We start from the raw sequence: 20701 nt of genomic DNA, 5'->3' as shown, positions 1-20701 counted from the left end.
GAACCTGTTGGAGTTTGTCCAGAGGAAGGCCACGAGGATGATCAGAGGGCTGGAGCACTTTTCTTATGGAAAGAAGCTCAGAGTTGATGTTGTTCATTCTGGGGGAAAAAAAAAAAACATCCTCTGAAGAGACCTTATGGTGTCCTGCCAATACCTAAAAGAGGCCTACAAGGAAGCTGAAGAGAGACAATTTACTAAGGAATATAATTACAAGGGGTAAAGATTTAAAAAGATAATAGATTTAGACTAGAAAGAAAAAGAGTAGCACACCTACCTTGACAAAAACAGATTTTACAACAAATGTGCTAAATAGAGATGAAATATATGTAGATAGATAGCCATTTAATTATTGGAATAATTTAAGAAGAGGTAGAAATTTGTGAGTCAGCCTGGTTCAAATTTGACTGCTACCTGAAGATTTAACTATTTTTCAACAACAACAACAAAATAGAGTAGCATGTATTCCTTTGGAAAAGAAAGCATGGCAGCTGCATGCAGGGAAAAATAGATAGATAGATAGATAGATAGATAGATAGATAGATAGATAGATAGATAGATAGATAGATAGATAGATAGATAGATGATGGATAGATAGATAGATAGATAGATAGATAGATAGATAGATAGATAGATGGATAGATGGATAGACCTGAAGCAATGGAAGATTTTATGTAAAACTGAAGCTTTTATTTTATGAAAGAGAATGAATAGGACAAATGCAAGTGAGCTAATTAAACTCTACATAAAAGAAAGAAAAAAAAGAAAGAACTATTGTTGATGGTGCAATTAATATTAGGCTTTGTTTGTACAGAAAGTTATAATAAAATCAGGTTCTAAGCTGTGATAGTTATATATCACCAAAGCAGAGAAAATAAAAATGTAAAGATTAGAAAGAAACAGGAAAAATGTCTATGGGATTACCATTCCCAAGACATCTTGGTTAATATTTCGTTTCTTCAGACTCCATAGTCTTTTGTTAGGCAGTTTCCTAGCTCTGATATGTAGGTCCTCTATTTTCATCTTTATAAGTGATAGATATAATTAGTTTCTCTGTATGTGCACTGTGTTTCAGCATTGTCCAGTGTTACCATCATGCGAAGAATGTAACTATTTGGTTGAAAAGTCAGTTTTTAAAAGACTTCTATTCACTTGGATCATTGCCGAAAGGCTTTCACTTAAAGGGAGAGTATGCTATATAGAAAATAGAGAAACAGTTGTATTACTGTTTATTTTTTAATGAAATTTCACTTTTTGCTATTTTAATAAGGTCAGTCAAAATTGATTATTAGTTAGAGTTAATATTTTCCTGTAGCATATTTTGTTGCAAGTATCAGATATCAGAAAGTATTAATTTTTTTTTCAGAAGTTAAATTTGCCAAGTACTTGGTGGAAAAATTAGTATTCTGTGTTGACATGAGAAGAAGTCAAGAAGGCTTAACAGAAACTGTAGGAAGAACTTGAATCAATGACAATTTTATTTTTTCTGTTTCAAAATAATATTAGATATTTCTTTTTAATCCTGGTTCAAACACAAACGTACAAATAAACAGAACAGTTTCAATGATTCATAATTCATTTAAAATTCAGTAACTCTTTCTTGGCAATATTTTAGTTAATATTTGACACTAATATGCAATATTAAAATAGTTGGCATATTTGTTTTTGCATGTGTGGCCTGAAAAAAAGTTGCATACTGTTGGTATTGATTGCTCTATTAAGCTTAAAAATAGTATGCATCAAATATTTACTCCTATTCTAATAAACAATTTAAGAATTGCTCAGTCTTAGCCCTAGAAATGTACATCACTAGAAATACAAGAACAATCTTCATTGTGCTTTAAGTAGATGTTCTTTCTTGAATTATCAGTTTACTTAATGAATTATATATAACTTTTTATCATGTGACCTAATACAAACCTGTGCTTTAAGTATAGACTTACTTTTACTGCACTCAAAGCAAAAGGGAAGACTCTTGCTCATATTTCATTGCACTAATATTTGTTCCAGAGCAAAATAAATAAATAAATAAATGACAGAATCACAGAATGATTAATGTATTTGTGGATCATCTAGTCTAATGTGTTTAATACAGTTGAATGCTCAAGGCTGTACCCAATGGGTTTTGAGTATTTCCAAGGATGGACACTTCACGGCCTCTCCTGGGCAACCTATTCCAAACTACTCTAAAGTTAGACCACTGTTGCAGTTTAAAAAGAGGGAAAAGGTAAATTAAAACAAGCAAAGAAACTTATGCTTAAGTAGAATTTCCTGTCTCTCTATTTGAGTCCACTGTTTCATGTCTTGGGTTCCTCTTTCATATGTGTGTCTTCACCTTTATTTTTACTCCCTTCCATCACGTGTTTATGCACTAGATTCGTCTTCTCCAGTCTGAGTAATCCCATATCTCTCAGTCCATTGAAATACTGACTAGCCTCCAGTTGGACTTCAATGTCCACTTGTCTATGAAAATATTATAAAGCCTTGCCAAATTCAAAATAAACAATATCCACTGTTTTAATTTCATCATGAAGCCATCCATCTCATTATAGAAAGCTGCCAAATTGTTCAGGCATGATTTCCCCTGTGTAAATACATGCTGTCTACTCAGATGACTTTTTGTCCTTAGTATGGTATTAAGGTGTATTTTTTCCAACACCTACACAGGAACTTCACAGACTTACTAGCCTGTAGTTCCCTGAATCCTTATCTTTGTCATAGATATGGTTGAAGTTTGTTTTCTTCTAGTATGAGTTGTCATACACTTCTGGCACATTTTCAAACTCTTCTGTTGAATCCTGGGCTTCCTTACACAGTATGCACATCTCACTTTTCTGGTAGCACAGTTATATATGATGTATACCCTACACACTTGTCTTGGAAGAACTTATATTATCACAGACCCCTTAAATATTAAGGAATTTTATATTAAGGAATATATTATTATTATAATAATATATTTAAATATTAAGCAGATTCTCGATATGCTTATATCCATGCCCAGAAACACCAAGCTTCTCATCTGTCAGCTGACTCAGACATTGCATCTTTCCAGATACAGGTATCCTACTCCTCAGTTATTTGCCTTTGATGTTTGCTAGCAAATTAAACACATGTATAATTGCACATGGGAATAAATTCACTGGAGAAATATTATCATTCCTGGGGAATGCCATTTGCTGACATTAGATCTCTTGTACTTCCACATATACTGTGTCCCCTTCTAATGCTGACATCCAGACCTTCAAGTCCTGTGGCCTATGGACTTGCTGACACTTGTATCTTTCTACACATATATACATTGATGAGCTAATCTCTCCAGTTGCTGTCACTCAGGACGTTTTGCATTAGGAAATACTGGTTCTTTCTGGATGCCAATAAAACTGCACAAAGTTTGCAAGGAAGATAACTATTTATTAATAACCTAAAAAGGTGATAGCTAGTTTTAAAATTTACATCCATTCTGATACTGGGAACATCAAGATTAAATAAAACTCAGATAAGCACCAAGCATGCTGTCCAAGTCACACCTGTGGTGAGATTAGCCCACTTCCAAATTCTCTACTATTCTGGTGGGACCTTGATCACAATACAAACTTTTCAATTACAGAGAACAATAATCAGATCTAGAACATGGTCATAAATTTCAACAGACCCTTGTCCAATGCTAACATTTCTATGTCACTGAAAAGTTAGAGGTCGTGAATAGATGCATATAGTATTTCAAGTGGATAAGAAAATAATCTATTCATATGGTTATATGCACATTCCATATACATTTTAATTATGAATTATTTGTATATCAGTTGTAGTATTGATTAAAAACTTGATTGAGTAGCAGTGACAAGATGTTCATATATGTTTTGTCCATGGCCCATGGCAGGGCAGATGAAATTAGATTATCTTTGAAGTCCTTTTCAACCCAGACCAATCAATGATTCTATGATTCTACAGTCTACCTAGATAGTAAGATTGAGTGTAGCCTCATCAGATTTTCTGGTGGCACTGAATGGTGCCGTTGATACAAAGGAAGGAAGGGATGCCATGCAAAGAAACAAGCTTTAAAAGTGGGCCCAAGGTCAAGGTGTCACACATGGGTCAGGGCAATCCCAGATTTATGTACAGACTGGGAGAAGGATTCACTGAGACCTGCCCTGTGGAAAAGAACTTGTGGGTTCTGGATGATGAAAAGCTTGACATGAGACTGTGTTCTGCATCTTGTAGGCCAGCTTATCCTGAGCTGCATCAAAAGAGAAGTAGACAGCAGGACAAGTGAAATGATTGTTGTACTCTGCCCACATGAGGCCTCATCTGGAGTACTGCATCCAGGTCTGGGGCCCACAGCACAAGAAAGATGTAGAGACATTGGACAGGGCTCCCTATGAAGACAGTCTGAGGCAGCTAAGATTGAGAAAAGGAAATGTTGGAAAGCTCTTACTGAAGTCTACTAACTGGATAAATAATTTTCCATGCAGTGTTATTATTTGCTTCTCCAAAAAGGGCTGCTTCAGCAATCTGAACTGACTGACTGCAAAGGATACATAGTTAGTGGCCTCCACTGTTAGTACAGAGGAAGAAGGCATGAGAAATCAATCCTTTCTTCCATATCCCCTGGGCAGAATAAGGCATCAAAAAAATCACAGTGAAGTGTATACTGTTTACTATGGAGTAAATTGTGTATATTCTTTTCAGTGCAGGGAAGAATCCTGAGTCATTCATTCACTGAATACATAAAACTTTATTTAGTTTGGTATATATAGTGATTAAAATACTAGGAATGACAGCAGAACTTATCCCACTGAATATCACTGTTAATATCTTTCTTTTTTTTCTTCTTCTTTTTTTTTTTCCTCATAATAGAAGATAAAATAAGTCAGTCCAGTTCCCTAAATCCTCACCATAGCCTGAATTTTCATATTTCTGGCTTTTTAAAAATATTATTATATTTATTATCTTTTTTATATATATATATCTTGTACTTTTAAGTTACTTGTGTACAAATAGTATCTCTCTTTTAAACCACAGAAATGTACTTCTCACGACTACTAAATATGGTGAAAAAAAGGGAAAGACATGTTATTTATGCAAATATAACAAAATAATTAAAAATATACTTGAAAGGTGAAAAATAAATCATTTTTTTCAGTTTCCACTACAGATTATCTCTTTTTTTTCTTTTTTTCCTTTTTTTTTTTTTTCCAGTAACCAAGAATAGTGTCCAGTGTTGAAAATTTAATTTTGTAGTTGAATGTAACAGAATAAAAACAGTGCACTGCAAAATGTCCTCCTTGAATACGTTAATTGTCTTATGTTACATTACTTAATTACTTTATCTCTGATTACAATTGATGTTTTTGGACACCTATAGGCTGAAAAAGATCAATAAACAGGCAAATTCCCAAGCTTTTACTGGTGCTTAACTGACATAAGAAGTACATGTGTTGTGTATAAACTATTAATTCTGAATTTCCATTAAATTCTTTTAAAAGATTTGACATAGTTTTGTAATTTTTGCTTTTGGTATTCCATGTCATACCATCATATCGAGCACAGACAAGAACTACATGTCCCAGAGGACCTCATGGTCAGAGAGGGAAATTCGTCACAGAAGTGACGCTCACCCTCCCTCACTGCCTGGCAGCGGATATGGGTGTGCTTCCAAGCTGTGACACCTTCAATTTCAAAGTAGGCTTATCAGTCTTTGGAAACCTCTCTCTCTCTATTATTTTACTTGATTTATTAGCCTTAATTTCAGTTATATTGTATTATATTATCTTGTATTCCAATATCATAGTTAGTAAAATAAGTTTTCCTCCTTAGATTGTTGATTGTTGCCGATTCTCTGTTTGTTTCTTTGAGCCCAGCTCTCATCTCCCTACCTTTTTTCCCTTTTTCTTTTCCCATTTGTCGGGGGCCGGGGTGCCCACGGGCCTACTGCACCCCCCACCCCCCACCCCTCCCACTGGTCACAGACGTAGACTGATCTAGATAACTTCATGACAAGCTTAAAAGATACATTAAGTAACAAAGCACTAGACAAAATGACATTGAAATCAAAGACAGAGAAAACTCAATTTATTACTGGTAAGTATTATTATCTAGTACCAACTGGAAGATAATGTGTAGGTGGTGGCACTACTCTGAAGGATTATTTAAAATCTTTTTTTTTTTTTTTTTAAATTATTATTTTTTTTTAGACTGTGACAAAAAAAAAAGGCAACAAATTATTTTATAGATGGTTTATTCTGAATTATTCTAGTCATTTTATTTTAGAGATCTGCCACAGGAAAATACTATTATTTAGTAAATTATTTTGAGCTCAGAGAAGCAACAGAAAATCAAAATTTAGAGTTCAGGGAAGTAGCAAGTGAAATTTTGATGAGAAGTCCAACTCATGAAAATTTTCTGACAGAACTAATGATGAATTCTTGATCATCTGCACAGTGGAAAATTGGATATTGAAATAGATATTCAAGGAATGGTATTCAGGCTAAAAACAAACGAAAAACAAAACTAACAAAGATAGACAAATCATTTTCCTTTTTATGCTGTTATAGTGAATCAAATGCTCAGTCAAATAAAGTGAGCACATTTTGCTTCCTGTGTCATTTATTTTTCTTGGCATTTCCATTTAATTTCAAACTAAATATGTCTCCTAGAGCTGAACAGACTTAGTTCCCTTTGAATATTCAGACAACTGTGTTTTCTGCACAGAAAGAAAATAGTCTTCAGTCATCTCACTAATGGCTAAGGCTTAGCTCTTAACAATACATTTATTAATGATCCTAGCTACTGTGCACACAAAGATTATACGTAATATATTGTCTTACCTCAGTCCTATAAACAGAAACTTATGTCTCCTAAAATGCTGGATAAAGGATACATTGTCTTTGTAACTAGTTCATGAAACTATCACAAATTCAAATAAGAAAATATTTATATGTATTTTATACATGCTTATATAGAATAATTATAAATGATTTGCATTCCTTGTTGCACTTTTTTGTTCTTTTTCTTTACTTAAGTACAAAATATTCTGTTATCCACCGTATTCTATTAACTGAAATTTTATACAGGTATTTCTATATATTTCACAAATACAGTCACTGTGTGTATTTTAAATATAAATAAATAATGACAGAAGCAAAAAAAAATAAATAAATAAAAATGTAAATGAGAAGTAATTTTAGCTTGGAAATGCAACCTAAACATCTGCTTAAGAATTCATTTACTGCCCTTGGCTTCTTCTTCAAACCTTGGGAAAATTTGTTTGTGAGTGTCACGGTTTAAACAAAAATCTACCTGCATCCATGACAGGGGGGCAAGTTCAGCCCCAAAAGTGGGCCCCACAGGGGCCCTAGGCCGAAAGGAAAAGTTAATTAGGAAAAGAAAACAGCGGCAACGATCTAAGGAGGCACACTTATTTAATAAACACTATATCGAAATACAGGATAACACAATATAATACAATATAATTGAAATTAAACTAACAAATCAAGCAAAATAGGAGAGAGAATGAGTCCTAAAACCGAGAGGCCTACTGTAAACTCTAGGTGAAACAGCGAAGGCTCCCACAGGCTCTCTTGAACGCCAGAACTCGAAAGACGTCAGTCCAGCCTGGGAGCAAGATAATATAGTGTCCAGGTCCCGTGACTTATCTCTGACCGTGATGTTCTCTGGGATGTGTAGTCTTCTTCTGTACATTGCACATTCGGTAAAATTATTCATGCTATGAATATGCATCTTATGATGTGGAATACTGATAGCAAAATTACAAAATTTACTCCTCCTGGGAGTAAGTTCCCTTCAGGTATTGAAAGGCTGCAATGAGGTCACCCCGCAACCTTCTCTTCTCTAGGCTGAACAAGCCCAACTCCCTCAGCCTGTCCTCATAGGGGAGGTGCTCCAGCCCCCTGATCATTTTCGTGGCCTTCCTTTGGACCCAGTGGTTGCCTCCACCATAGTGAGTACATAATGCTTACCATTGCGAGATCATGGCAAGGTGATATAATCAACCTGCCATGCCTCCCCATATTTATACTTTTGCCATCGCCCTTCCCCCCAAAGAGATTTCATCCTCTTGGCTTTCACAGTCATGAATAACCTGAGCAATAGCATCAATAGTTAAGTCCACCCCTCGGTCTCTGGCCTACTTATATGTTGCATCCCTTCCTTGACGACCCAAAGTCTCATGGGCCCACCGAGCTAGGAATAATTCACCCTTATTCTGCCAGTCCAAGTCTATTTGAGCCACCTCAATTTTGGCAGCTCGATCAACCTGATGGTTATTTTTATGTTCTTCAGTAGCCTTACATTTAGGCACATGAGCATCTACATGGCACACATTTACAGCGGAGTTCCTTATTCGGGCAGCAATGTCTTCCCACAGTCAGCAGACCAAATAGGTTTACCCCTTCGTTGCCAGTTGTCATCTTCCCACTGCTGCAACCACCCCCATAAGTCATTTGCCACCATCCATGAATCAGTATAAAGATAAAGATAAAGCATGAGCTAAACTCATGAATCACATAAATATATATGCATGCATATGCATAAATATATAGACAGAAATACAACCTGGAAAAGTGTTCTTCCTCTCTCTTCCTCATTCAAGACTCATGACTCTGGATTTTGATGACTCTGAACTTTGACCATGTTTGAGATATTATTGGTGAAAGTGATCATCTGATTTTTTTAATAGTAAAATGTGTATGGAGATACGAAGGAAAGAATTATGAGCAAGAAAATGTGCAGTTTCAACATTAAACCAGCTAAGGAGGATAAAGAAGAATCACAGAATTGTCAAGGTCAGAAGTGTTCTCTGGAGAGACCTTATCTCCTGAAACCAGAAAGGCTTAAATAGATGAAAAGACTTCAGGTTCTCTGTTCCTACAATCACCTCCTCACATTCCTTCCGCAAAATTCCTAACTGGATCCTGCATAAGTCTCTGACACCAACATATGAGAATTATAATACAGTCAAGCACTGGAAAGTACTTATATGTATGTAAGAAAGCACTTACGTGTCTAGTAGTCAAGATATTTTAGGAAAACAGCAGCTGAACTGCAAAGTGGATAATCAGTGATATAAATGATATAGACTTTTCAGAGAATGGATTAAAAATTTACTTTTTCATTTTTATCTGTGATGCTTGGGAGTTTCATTTTTTAAATGTCTGAGATTTCTTAAAAGCAAAATATTAAAATTATTTTCAGTTCTTCAAATTTCCAGGAAATAAAGTCTTTAAAATATGATCTATAAGAAAAGAAACAGTATCAAATTACTGTGTTTTCTCCATTTATTTCAAACAATCATCTGTATGTAACCTGCAGGAAGAGATTTCCCTCCTTTGAACTCTAAATCACATACTGGTCTTTGGTTTGGTTGTTTATTTATAGAGATTTCTACCTATAAATATTTTAAGTAAGTAAAAGATACTAGTGATGTGGCATAATTTAGTAGTCCTTATTCTGTACAGCTCTATGTTAAAAGTCAAATGAATATCAGCTTTTTTTTCAAAGCAAGAAAAATACCAATGTGTATATTATTAAAATATTCTGATACATCTTATGCCACTACTGATAGAATCATGCTGCTGAGAAATTTAAAATGAGCCATCAGTCACACACAAAGACAATAACAAGCACTTTTCTGACAGTTTTCTGACCCAGATAAACTTAAACTGAAATATTGGAATACACAGTGGAAAAAATAGATAATCTGATCATTACATGGATTATCATAATGCATAATACACTGACTAATGTATAATGATAACGCAGTATGCAGATGTTTTCATTTTCTGTATAAATAATTATATTTTGCTGTTTGAGGAGCCACCAAAACAATAAAATAAAATGTAATAAAATAAAACAAATAAAATACAATTCATTTTACATTTTTCTGATGTTTTCAAGCCTTTTCCACTTACAGTCCAAAAAATGGTATATCTGATTAAATGTGCTTAAATTTATGTCGATCACTGTATTGTTTCTATTTTTCCTCTGTTACGATACCTACAAAAATAATTAACGATCTGTTGATGTCTTGGAACAAATATTTCTCTTTCCTGAATGGAGGAAAGCCGTGCATTCAGATCTTCCTCTTCAAAATTTAGAGTATCGCAAGTAGGGCATAACAATTCTGTGTTCTACAGACATATGTAAAGGAGCTCCTTTTCATATTCATGTCCATAGAAGATACACAGGTGTCCTTAGCTATGTCTGAAACAAAGAAGAATCATGGAAACTATATAATAGTGTTAATGTTAAGGTCAGGTTTTCACAGTGAGAAGTAAATCTGAGCCATTTTTCTAATCATTGTCAAAATGAATAATTCATGTTTTATCACACCAAGGAGGAAGTGAGTTTACATCTTAAGATATACATCAACTGTTTCAAACAATACCTTACAGTGATTAATTAACAAGAAATAAGGTTCTTGATACCTTAAAAGTAATTGGAGATTTTGGTGCTTATGTAATAGAGGCAGCTGTTGCAGCTATTCCAAATAACCTAGGTATTGCTTAAAATGTACATAAATTCTTTGCTTCACTTCTGGATTACAATAATATCTTTTAAATACAAAGCAAAAACAGAATGTCAGACGAAAATGGAAGTATGCTTATGGGACTGTGTTAAACATGAGTGTAATTCAGAGATGTCCATATAATCTCCTTTCCATAAAGCTAAACTAAATATATTGTGAAACTACTCAGGCTTTTAGCAGGAATAACAGTTTAAAAAGTATTGGTTTTAGTTACAGTTTTATCATACTGATAAATAAACAATGTGGCGTACTCCTAAAGAATCTGTCCTAAAACTGATCATACTAAGAATATTACAGATTTTGTTAGCCTTCTTGATGCAGCAAGTAGAGATGGAAAAGATAGAATTAGATGAAATTCAATGGAAGAATGCTTAGTTATTTACTCAGTACTAATAAGAAACGGAAAGTTCATTGGATAGGAGTTAAAGAGAAATGACTGGAATATATCAGCTAACAACAGAATAATTGTGAACTACCAGTCAAATGATGATACATATATAAACAAGTATCATGTCAGGACACTGGAAACCCAACATAGACCTAAGTTATTTCTATCAATGCACAAATCGTTGATTACAGCATATTGCTTAGTACTGGCAGTAGTATAACAAAAATTCAAGAAACACACTCAAGCAGAAATAAATGCAGAAATGATGCCTATCAGAAAGAGAAGGAGAAATAGAGGTTCTCAAACAAGAAGGAGAAAAAAATGAGTTTGGGACTTATTTCTCTGGTGAAAGTCAGCTATTTTATTATTAACAAAATGGGCAGTTTATGGATAAGGAAACATTATGTAATTATTTCAATACATTCCTGTGCAATTTTTGGAGAAATTAAAAATCAAATCAAATCAAAACAAGCAAACAAAAAAAAACCCTGTCAAGGGTTACCTAGATTTACTTATGCCCGTGACAGGGGAAGCCACCCCGTAGGGCTCCCCCGCCCCTTCCCTGGCGGCCCGGAAAGGATGGGGAAAAGAGAAAGAGAAATGGGATTTAAAAAAAACAGCGGCAATCTAAGGAGGAAAAACTTATTTTACTAAATATGATATCGGAATACAAGATAACACAATATAATATAATTGAGGCTAATAAATCGAACGAAACAGAGAGTCCCCGAAAACCGAGAGGCCTACTGTGAACTCTAGGCGACACGGCTGGAACACTTCCCACTCTCCGAGAAGTTTGAGAGAGAGAGCACTCCAGCCTGGGAACAAGATTATATAGCGTCCTGGTCCCGTGACTTATTACTGACCGTGTTGTTCTCTGGGATATGTAGTCTTCTTCTGTGGACTGCACATTCAATAGAAGTATCCATGCTTTACATGATGTTATGATGTGGAATACTGATAGCAAAATTACAAAATTACAAAACCATGACAACCCACAAGCATTTCATTAAAACTTTTCAAATCAGTTGATTTCCATTTTTCAGAGTCTGCCCATGTTACCAACAGATCTAAGAATTCATAGCACCAACTCTTTTTCACTTACAGTTATCATCAATCACACACAAAATTTCAATCACAGGCTAGTTTTCAGGATAGATGTTAGCCAAATCTATATTCAAGTTGCTCTTAAAGTTAATAGAAGTGAATAGGAGATTTAGAAGCCTTAAATTGATTTAAATTAAATCTCAAGAAAAATCAGAATTAATTTTCTATTTTTTTTATATATATGTGTATAAATATATAGATAACGTATATGTAAATATTTATAAGATGACTATAACTAACATTTGTCTTTTGAATCAGTTTGTATTCTTGTTACCATTTTCTAGATGATCCATTCCTGGTAAGAAATTGTTATTTCTAATAAACCTTGATAGCTGACATACACTAAACAAGTATCAAGAATTTTCACTGTCCTACAGGTAGTTGCAACTTGTTCAAAGTGCATACATACTAAAAAATGTCTTTTTCTCATCCCTGGTGCCAGGTAAAACTATGAACCAAAGTATGATGATGAAAAATACCCTAGATGAAGAATAAATCTGAAGCTTCAAAAGTACTTTTTCTAGCTTCAGACAGCCAGTGTTTCATGGAAGTATTCTTACAAAAATATGATTACTCAAGCTATTAAGTACATTAGGTACTGCAGAAAACATCTCCCTAAAGAGATAACAATTAGAAAGACTTTTTTTTTTTTTTTTTGTAGAAATAGTAATAGATATTCTTCATTTTAAATATAATTATTTTACTTTGTCAAAGGGGATTTATTATATTAATTTTTTTCCTCTTCATTTAGACCAAGTTATTTCATGTAAAAGTTGAGGGTTTCAATGCTGTTCTCCAAGTACAGTCTCAGAAGAGAAGGACTGGTGTAATGCTAAGAGAAAGCTAGTTTTTAGAACACAAGAAGAGCATAGTTTAATATTTATATTTGATATTTCAAAAGGGGATGGATTAAGAACAGAGTATAAAAATGTTCTATACACTCCACATGTACTAATCTCGTTTCCATTTCTTTCTAGAATATTAAAAAAAAAAAAAAAACACAAAAAAATAACAGAAATCTACACTTGTAGTAATTACTAGGCAAATCTGCACAGATAGACAAAAAAAAACAAAACAAAACAATTTCTCTTTGAGTTTGATCACTTTATATAGCCTTGGAAACAGAGATTATTTTTTATTATTTTTTTATTATTTTTTTTTTCCTGCTAGTCTTTAAGTCAGAAACTACTATACTCTAACTGGCAGGTGTGAGTTTTTGCTATGAGGACACAAGTGGACAACATATGTATGCTTGCAGCTGTCAAATGTATTTATGATCTCTGATGTATTCTGGAATTGGTCAGTCCTAAATTTGAGGGAAGTCATAAACAAAACAAAGAAACAAAAGCAAAACATATATGTATACATATATATATATTTACTTATTTATTACCAGAAATTATCTGTGATGGGATTAGAAAACAGGAGTTTTCACTTGTCTGACTGTTGAATGACATAAATGAGTTTATGTAAACAAAGTGAAGTGAATAAAAGTAATTAGTTTTGTTTACATATGTTCCTTATTTATACATACATTTTCTTTTCCCATCTCTCTTATTTTATTTATTTATTTATTTTTAACATAAATATATGCCCTGGGTAAAATGCCACTTCCTGAAATGCAATATATTCAATTATTATGAAACTGTGATCAAGCTGTCCTAGTTAGATTTAAATATCCCCATAGCATATAGTATAAATTCTATATATTTGTGTGTTTGGTATCTTTCTTTTGGGAGTTTAAATTTACTTACGAAATATTCAGACTTCAAAAAACATCACTTAAAAGTCTAAGGGTCTTGAGATTAAGTATATCAAAAACACTTGTTAATTACAACATCTAAGAGAGAATTCAATCATCCCAGAAAGAGAAAGATCTGAAAATAATTTTCAGAAAAGTGTCCAGTTTACTTTCATTTCTTTATTAAGTGGATCATTGGATCATAATGAAGGTAAAGTCAAATAACCTCAAATAATTGCAGTTCATTTTTCATGCGCATAGCAGATTCAGTGAATGTTTATTTGAGTTACTGTATGGAAAATTAAAAAATTAAAAATTAGGAAATCTAAAGACTAAATGAAATTGAATACAATCATGAACCTCAGAGGCAATATGAAGGGCTTTTGTAAGAATGTCAATTAAAAAAAGGAGGAGTAGGGAAAATGTGGGCCTTATCCTGAAGGAAACAGGAGACCTGATTACCTGGGTCATGGAGAACTCTGAGGTACTCAACAACATTTTGACTCAGTCTTCACCAGTAAGTGCAATAGCAGCATTGCTAGATTCACACAACCCAGTACCATCCATTGCAGTCCAAGCTTGAGCCTGAGACCACACTTTACCTGAATTTACATGGGTCCATGAAACCTGATTAAACTCATCTGCGGGTCCTGAGGAATCTGGTGGATGGAGTTGATAAGCCTCTATCAATCAGTTGAGAAGTTGTGGCAGTTCTCAATGACGTTCTTATTGACAGAAAATAAATAAATAAATAAAATAAAATAAAATAAAATAAAATAAAATAAAATAAAATAAAATAAAATAAAATAAAATAAAATAAAATCTCTGTATTTGAAAGGGGAAAAAGAAGACTCATGGAACTACAGGTCAGTCTGACCTCCATTCCCAGCAAAATCATGGACTAGATACTGTAGGAAACCATACTGCCAAACAGAGAGGTGACAGCCAACATGGTTTCACCAAGAGCAAACCATGACTGACAAAACTGGTGGCCTTCTAAGAAGGGGTTACAGCATTGGAAGGTAAAGGATGAGCAACTGATGTGACCTACCTACTTCAGCTTTATGCAAAGCATTTGATACTGTCCAGTGAAACACCTTTGCAAGAATTTCATTGATCTTCTATATCAATATTCACTTCTAAGCCTGGAGAGCCTAGTGTCTGTAGCCTAAGCTATTTACATCCATGTTTCGGTATCTGAAATGTCTTAGAATTCATGTTCTATTTGAAGTTGGTCTCATACCTGAGTCCCTGAGGAAAATACATCTGGAGCGATCACTGCTAAAATCACTAGGCCTCTCACAGCAGTTCAGACTCTGTTTTTTTTAAATGCACTGCCTTAAAGCCATAATTGTGGAGATCTGTTATAGAGCTAAACAAAATCAACATTCTCATCAGATACTTTAATGCTATTAACAGCAGCAACCAGCAATGGTGGCAAGGTCAGTTTTATTAATCACTCCTGGGAAGCTTCTTGTTCACAAAATTGTTTTTCAAAGAATTCATTCTGACTTTGATCAGAGGCCTATGTAGAAAAATGAAATATTCTATAAACTTAATACTTGGCCTTATGGCAATTCTGATCCTACACACTGAAAGCTGTCCATATAATCTAGAGTTCTTGATGTGGAAATGCATACTTTACACTATATTATGATATGTTTTTTCAGAATTAATTTCAATTAGGAGTATTGTCACTGTAAGTCACTTGTACTTCTAATATTATAACTGTTTTATTTGTTTGTTAACACTTCAGAGAGACTAACAATATGTTTTTACCTCCACATACCTACTGTGCTCCATTTTGCTCAGATTAAGTTTGATACTTTGGCCATATCTAGGTTTGGTCAAACAATATGCAGAAACTTTAAAAAGATGTGATGTCTGATGGCTGCAGTTCCATTAATAAGTTATTTGTACAAAATTACTTCAAAACATTTATTTAGGAATAAATCCAGAAGAATGCCTAAAAGCTTAGTGTTTTGTCTATGTGAGGTATTTGATTTGAAGTATGTATTGACTATTCTGTGCCTTCATTTATAGACTGACCGAATTACAACACAAATAAATCAATAGGTCATTTGCTGGGTTTGTTTTCTTGAACCCTTGAACAACTTGTTTTATTTACCTCTGTTTACCAAATGAAATTATTAATACACACCTAATCTTGAAACATACATTCATTTGGCTGATAAGAAGCTTTATCCTAAAGTGTTATTATATATATATATATTCATGGCTAACATAATCTCACTGGAAACTATGTAGTGAATTAGTTCAATCATATTAAAATGTAATAAGAAAGGAAAAGAATAATGTTTTGTTTGTTGGGTTTTTTGTCTGTTTAATGTGAAGTGTATAAGTACTGCAATCACTTTGAAATGCTACAAGCAGAACAAGCTTAAATTTCATTCCTAGAATCCCAAAAGGTAATCATTCAATTTTTATTAATCCAGAGTATCAGCATTCAAAAAATCATCATTGCTTCTCATAGATTCACCTTTCCTATAAAGTTGACATCTAGATTTTAATGCAAATAGATTTTGTTTTCAGTCAGAACTTTATACATGAAAATATTCTTATTTGTCGTAGTACTCCTAGTTCAGATCTCAGAAAGAAAATTAAAGCAAAAAATTTAATGAGATTTGAAAACTATGTGACAGGAGATAGCTCCTTGATTTAAATAACATAAATATACAAAGCCAACAAAATACTGTCAAAGTAAAATATAATCACTAGTTGAGAACAATAGCATTAATTCAGTTTTGCAGTAATCAATAGTAAGTTTGATTTATTTATTTCATTATATATGAAATATATAAAATATTCATTTACATCTTGTCTCTCTTATTAAAAATCTAGCAGTAAATCAGATGAAATGAAGAGCACTGCCACAGCATAGAAGTACAAAGGAAATGCATCTTAAAAAGAATATTTTATATTTGAATGTTATAAAATGAGGATTCTAAACTGAAGGGAGATATTACTAAAATCATATCTCAAATGCTATTTTTCATTAACAAAAGGAAGAAGTCAGTGCAAAATTATTTATACTTATAGACTTCAAGAGATTTGTTTACTCTCATTTTTACCATTAACTGCAAAGAAATGTAACCAATATATTTCTGTTCTTGAAATACTTTAATTATAAAAACTTTGGTGGCATATAATTTCAATTTTTGATAAGAAAACTGTCATTAAAGTTTTGCTTCTTCTAGCACCAGGTTTATTTCTTATGTTTCAAAACTTGATAATCACATCATATTTCTACTCAGAAAATATATTTATGGTGGTTAGCATTTTCTCTCCTACATCAAATGTGCTTGTTTCTTCCAATGTGATTTTGCTTCCACCTAATAGTTTTCTTTTTATATTCATAAAATTTCATAGTCCTACAATTATACATGTAGATGTTAATATTGTTTTTTTCAGCAGCAAAGGCCATTCAGCTCTTGACAAAAGGGCTGGTATGTTGACAGCAATCTTTTCCAGGGTGGTCTTGAACAGGATGTGGAGGGATGTCAGTTGCTATGAAATATTTTTTAACATCTGAATATGTAAGCAGCATTTCTGGGAAAAGAAATAATAGATTAAAAAATCAGTCATGGGGAAGGGGGGGAGGGGTGGAGGGGAAGAAAAAAAAAAGGAAAAAAAAAGGTACAAGGTGAATGTTTAATACGCTTTCAGATATAAAAATTTATATTAGAAGTCTGAGTAGTGTATAAGAGGAATGCCAACAGACTTACTATCAAATAAATTTTATGTTAAAAGTCATTCACATCATTATGCAGGATAGAAAACATCTTTAAAAATACCAAAAATATTTTCTATGTAGGATTTTGTTTTGCTTTTGACTAGTAAATTATACTTTGAAAGACATCAGGGAAATACTGTTGCAGGCTTATAAATGTCTTTAGGCTTGAATCTTCTTTAATAGATTCTAAAAAAGACAGAATGCTGATTTGTGCTTCAGTAAATCAATGCCAACCAACTGCACATCGTGTTAAGGAAAAAGAGTATTTTCCATTGCTGTATTCAGTCTTCAGATCACCATGAAGTCTGCAAACTTTAAGTTTCTACATTGATAAAGGCTTACTGCACAAAAATCTCAACCAGATTTGCAACTATTTGAAAACTGCCATAAATAATGCAAGACAATAATAATACAAAGAATGGCTAAGTAACAGAATCATAGAATCACAAGTTTGGAAAGGACCTACAAGATCATCTAGTTCAACCATCCTCCCATTACCATTGCTACCACACGCCACTAAACCATATGTCGTAGCTCCTCATCCAGATGCCTCTTGAACATTGCCAGGGATGGCAACTCCACCACCTCCCTGGGCAGCCATTCCTGTGCATGACCACTCTCTGAGAGAAAAGGTTTTTCCTTATGTCTAATCTAAATTTCCCCTGGCACAACTTGTGGCCACTTCCTCGGGTCCTGTTTGTTGCCTGGGGAAAGAGGCCAAAGTCCTCCTCCTCATCACAACCTCCCTTCAGGAAGTTGTGGAGTGCAATGAGGTCTCCCCCAAGCCTCCTCCAGACTAAAAAATCCCAGCTCCTTTGGCCATTTCTCATATGACTTATGCTCCAGACCCCTCACCAGTTCCATTGCCCTTCTCTGGACATGTTCCAGGGCTGCAGTGTCTTTCTTGTGAGGGGCCCAAAACTGAACACAATACTCGAGGTGCTGCCTCACCAGTGCTGAGTGCCGAGGGATGATTATATCTCTGCTCCTTCTGGCCACATTAGGCCAGCATGCCATTGGCCCTCTTGGCCACCTGGGCACACTGTTGGCTCATGTTCAACTGAGCATCAACCAACACCCCAAGGTCCCTTTCCTCTTCACAGTCATCCAGTCACTCATTCCCAAGCCTATAGTGCTGCATGGGGTTGTTGTGACCAAAGTTCAGGACCAGTCACTTGGCCTTGTTGAATCTCATCCCATTTATCTCAGCTCAGTGATCCAGCTTGTCCAGATCCCTCTGAAAGGCCTCCTTACCCTCAGGCAGATTAACTTGGTGTCGTCTGCAAACTCACTGAGGGTACACTCAGACCCCTCATCTAGGTCATCAATAAAAATATTAAACAAGATGGGCTCCAGTACCAGCCCCTGGGGAACACCACTTGTAATAGGTCACCAACTGTATTTAACTCCATTAACCACTACCCACTGGGCATTGCCCTCTAGCCAGTTCCTTACCCGAAGAGGAGTATACTTGTCCAAGCCATGGGCAGTTTCCCAAGGAGAATACTGTGAGAGACCGTGTCAAAGGCTTTTTTGAAGTCTAAGTAGACTACACCATCAGCCTCTCCCTTGTCTACCAGTCTAGTCACCCTGTTGTAGAAGGAGATGAGGTTGGCCAAGCATGACCTGCCTTTCAAGAAGCCATGCTGGCTGGGCCTGAATCCCTGGACACCACGCACATGCCATGTGATCTCAACCAAGATGATTTGCTCCATAACTTACCCTGGTACCAAGGACAGGCTGACAGGCCTGTAGTTCCCCTGATCCTACTTATGACCCTTCTTGTAGATGGGAGCCACATCAGCAAGCCTCCAATAAATACTGATGAACGACTATGGTCGGTGGTGAGGTACTGGAACAGGTGGTGGTGGAGTCACCGTCTCTGGAGGTTTTCAAGAAAAGAATAGATGTGGCACTAAGGGACATGGTTTTAGTGGGCATGGTGGTGATGATGGGACTAGAGGAATTCTGTGGTCTTTTCCAATCTTAACGATTCTGTGATTCTATCAGTATAACTTCTCTCATTAGGTTAACTGCACAGACAAGGACAGCTTACAGGTAAGCTCCAGGTCAGTGTAAAATATTTCACTCAGAAACTGCATTTTGACAGTGCTTATTACAATCATGTGGTCATGCTTTTATAAGGAATAGCTCACAGCCTTCCTGCTACTCTTTGAGGGTAGCTGAATACTGCTTGTAAGTGTTGAGGAATGCTAAGCAGAAACACACTACTTTGCAAAATGAATAGCAGATGGCAAATGCAGTCATTTAAAGGATTCATGCATTATCACCCTATGCTGATACAAGTAACTTGGTAAGAAGATAATTGTTTCTTGATTTTAGCATCTGTTTGGCTCAGTTATTTCTGTTAGACCACTGTAATCCATGTCACAGTATGATGAAGTGTTGGCCATGCCAAAGGCATGGGAAAAAATATATATAAATAAATAAAAAATCATTTAGTACTTGTTCAGCAAAACAGTGTGAAAATGGAAGACATTTGTCACTAGTTTTGCTGTAGGAGGAAGAAGACATTGCCTTCCACAGTATATATCCTTTCAGAGTCCTAAGTATGTCTCTCTGCTTCTGGGGATTTGGCTATTCTGTTCAACGTCTGAAAAGCCTCAGTGAGAATCTGTTCTACCTTCTAATGGGAATTTCTGTTAAACTGAGGTTCCCCCAGAAGTACAACTCCTGCCTTTGAGGAGGTGCCTGACACCCATGGCTCAGTCTGCTCCCCAGCTGAGGTGGTGTGACTACCTAGGGCCCTGGGGTTTCTGCCAAGGCTGCAATATGGCTGCTATTTTCCTTTTTGTAGGTCTGATGGGTAGCAAAGCAGTGCCTGTAGTTTGATGATCCATCAGCTAGTAAAACTGAGAGCTTTGTCTCCTGGCTTAGAAATCTATGATACTTCTAAATAATCTACTGCAGAAGAGGTGTAGAGTCAACCACTCTTTCTTGGAACAACTCATTGAAAAGAAAATTGTCAACAAATACTCATAAAATAGGGAATTCAATCATATTGCTCAGTCTATTTATTATTTTCTTCCATTTCATTCTGTCTTTGTACAGGCTGACCAGCAAGCCTAGAAAGGTACAAATACCTACCAAATTATCATTGCTGATAACACATGCTAAAACATGTGTTAGTTAATATGTGATTAT

This window comes from Coturnix japonica, chromosome 2 (genome assembly GCF_054131305.1).
Source record: "Coturnix japonica strain WE chromosome 2, WE-NBRP24, whole genome shotgun sequence".
Taxonomy (NCBI): Eukaryota; Metazoa; Chordata; class Aves; order Galliformes; family Phasianidae; genus Coturnix; species Coturnix japonica.
This window is presented reverse-complemented; position numbering follows the sequence as displayed.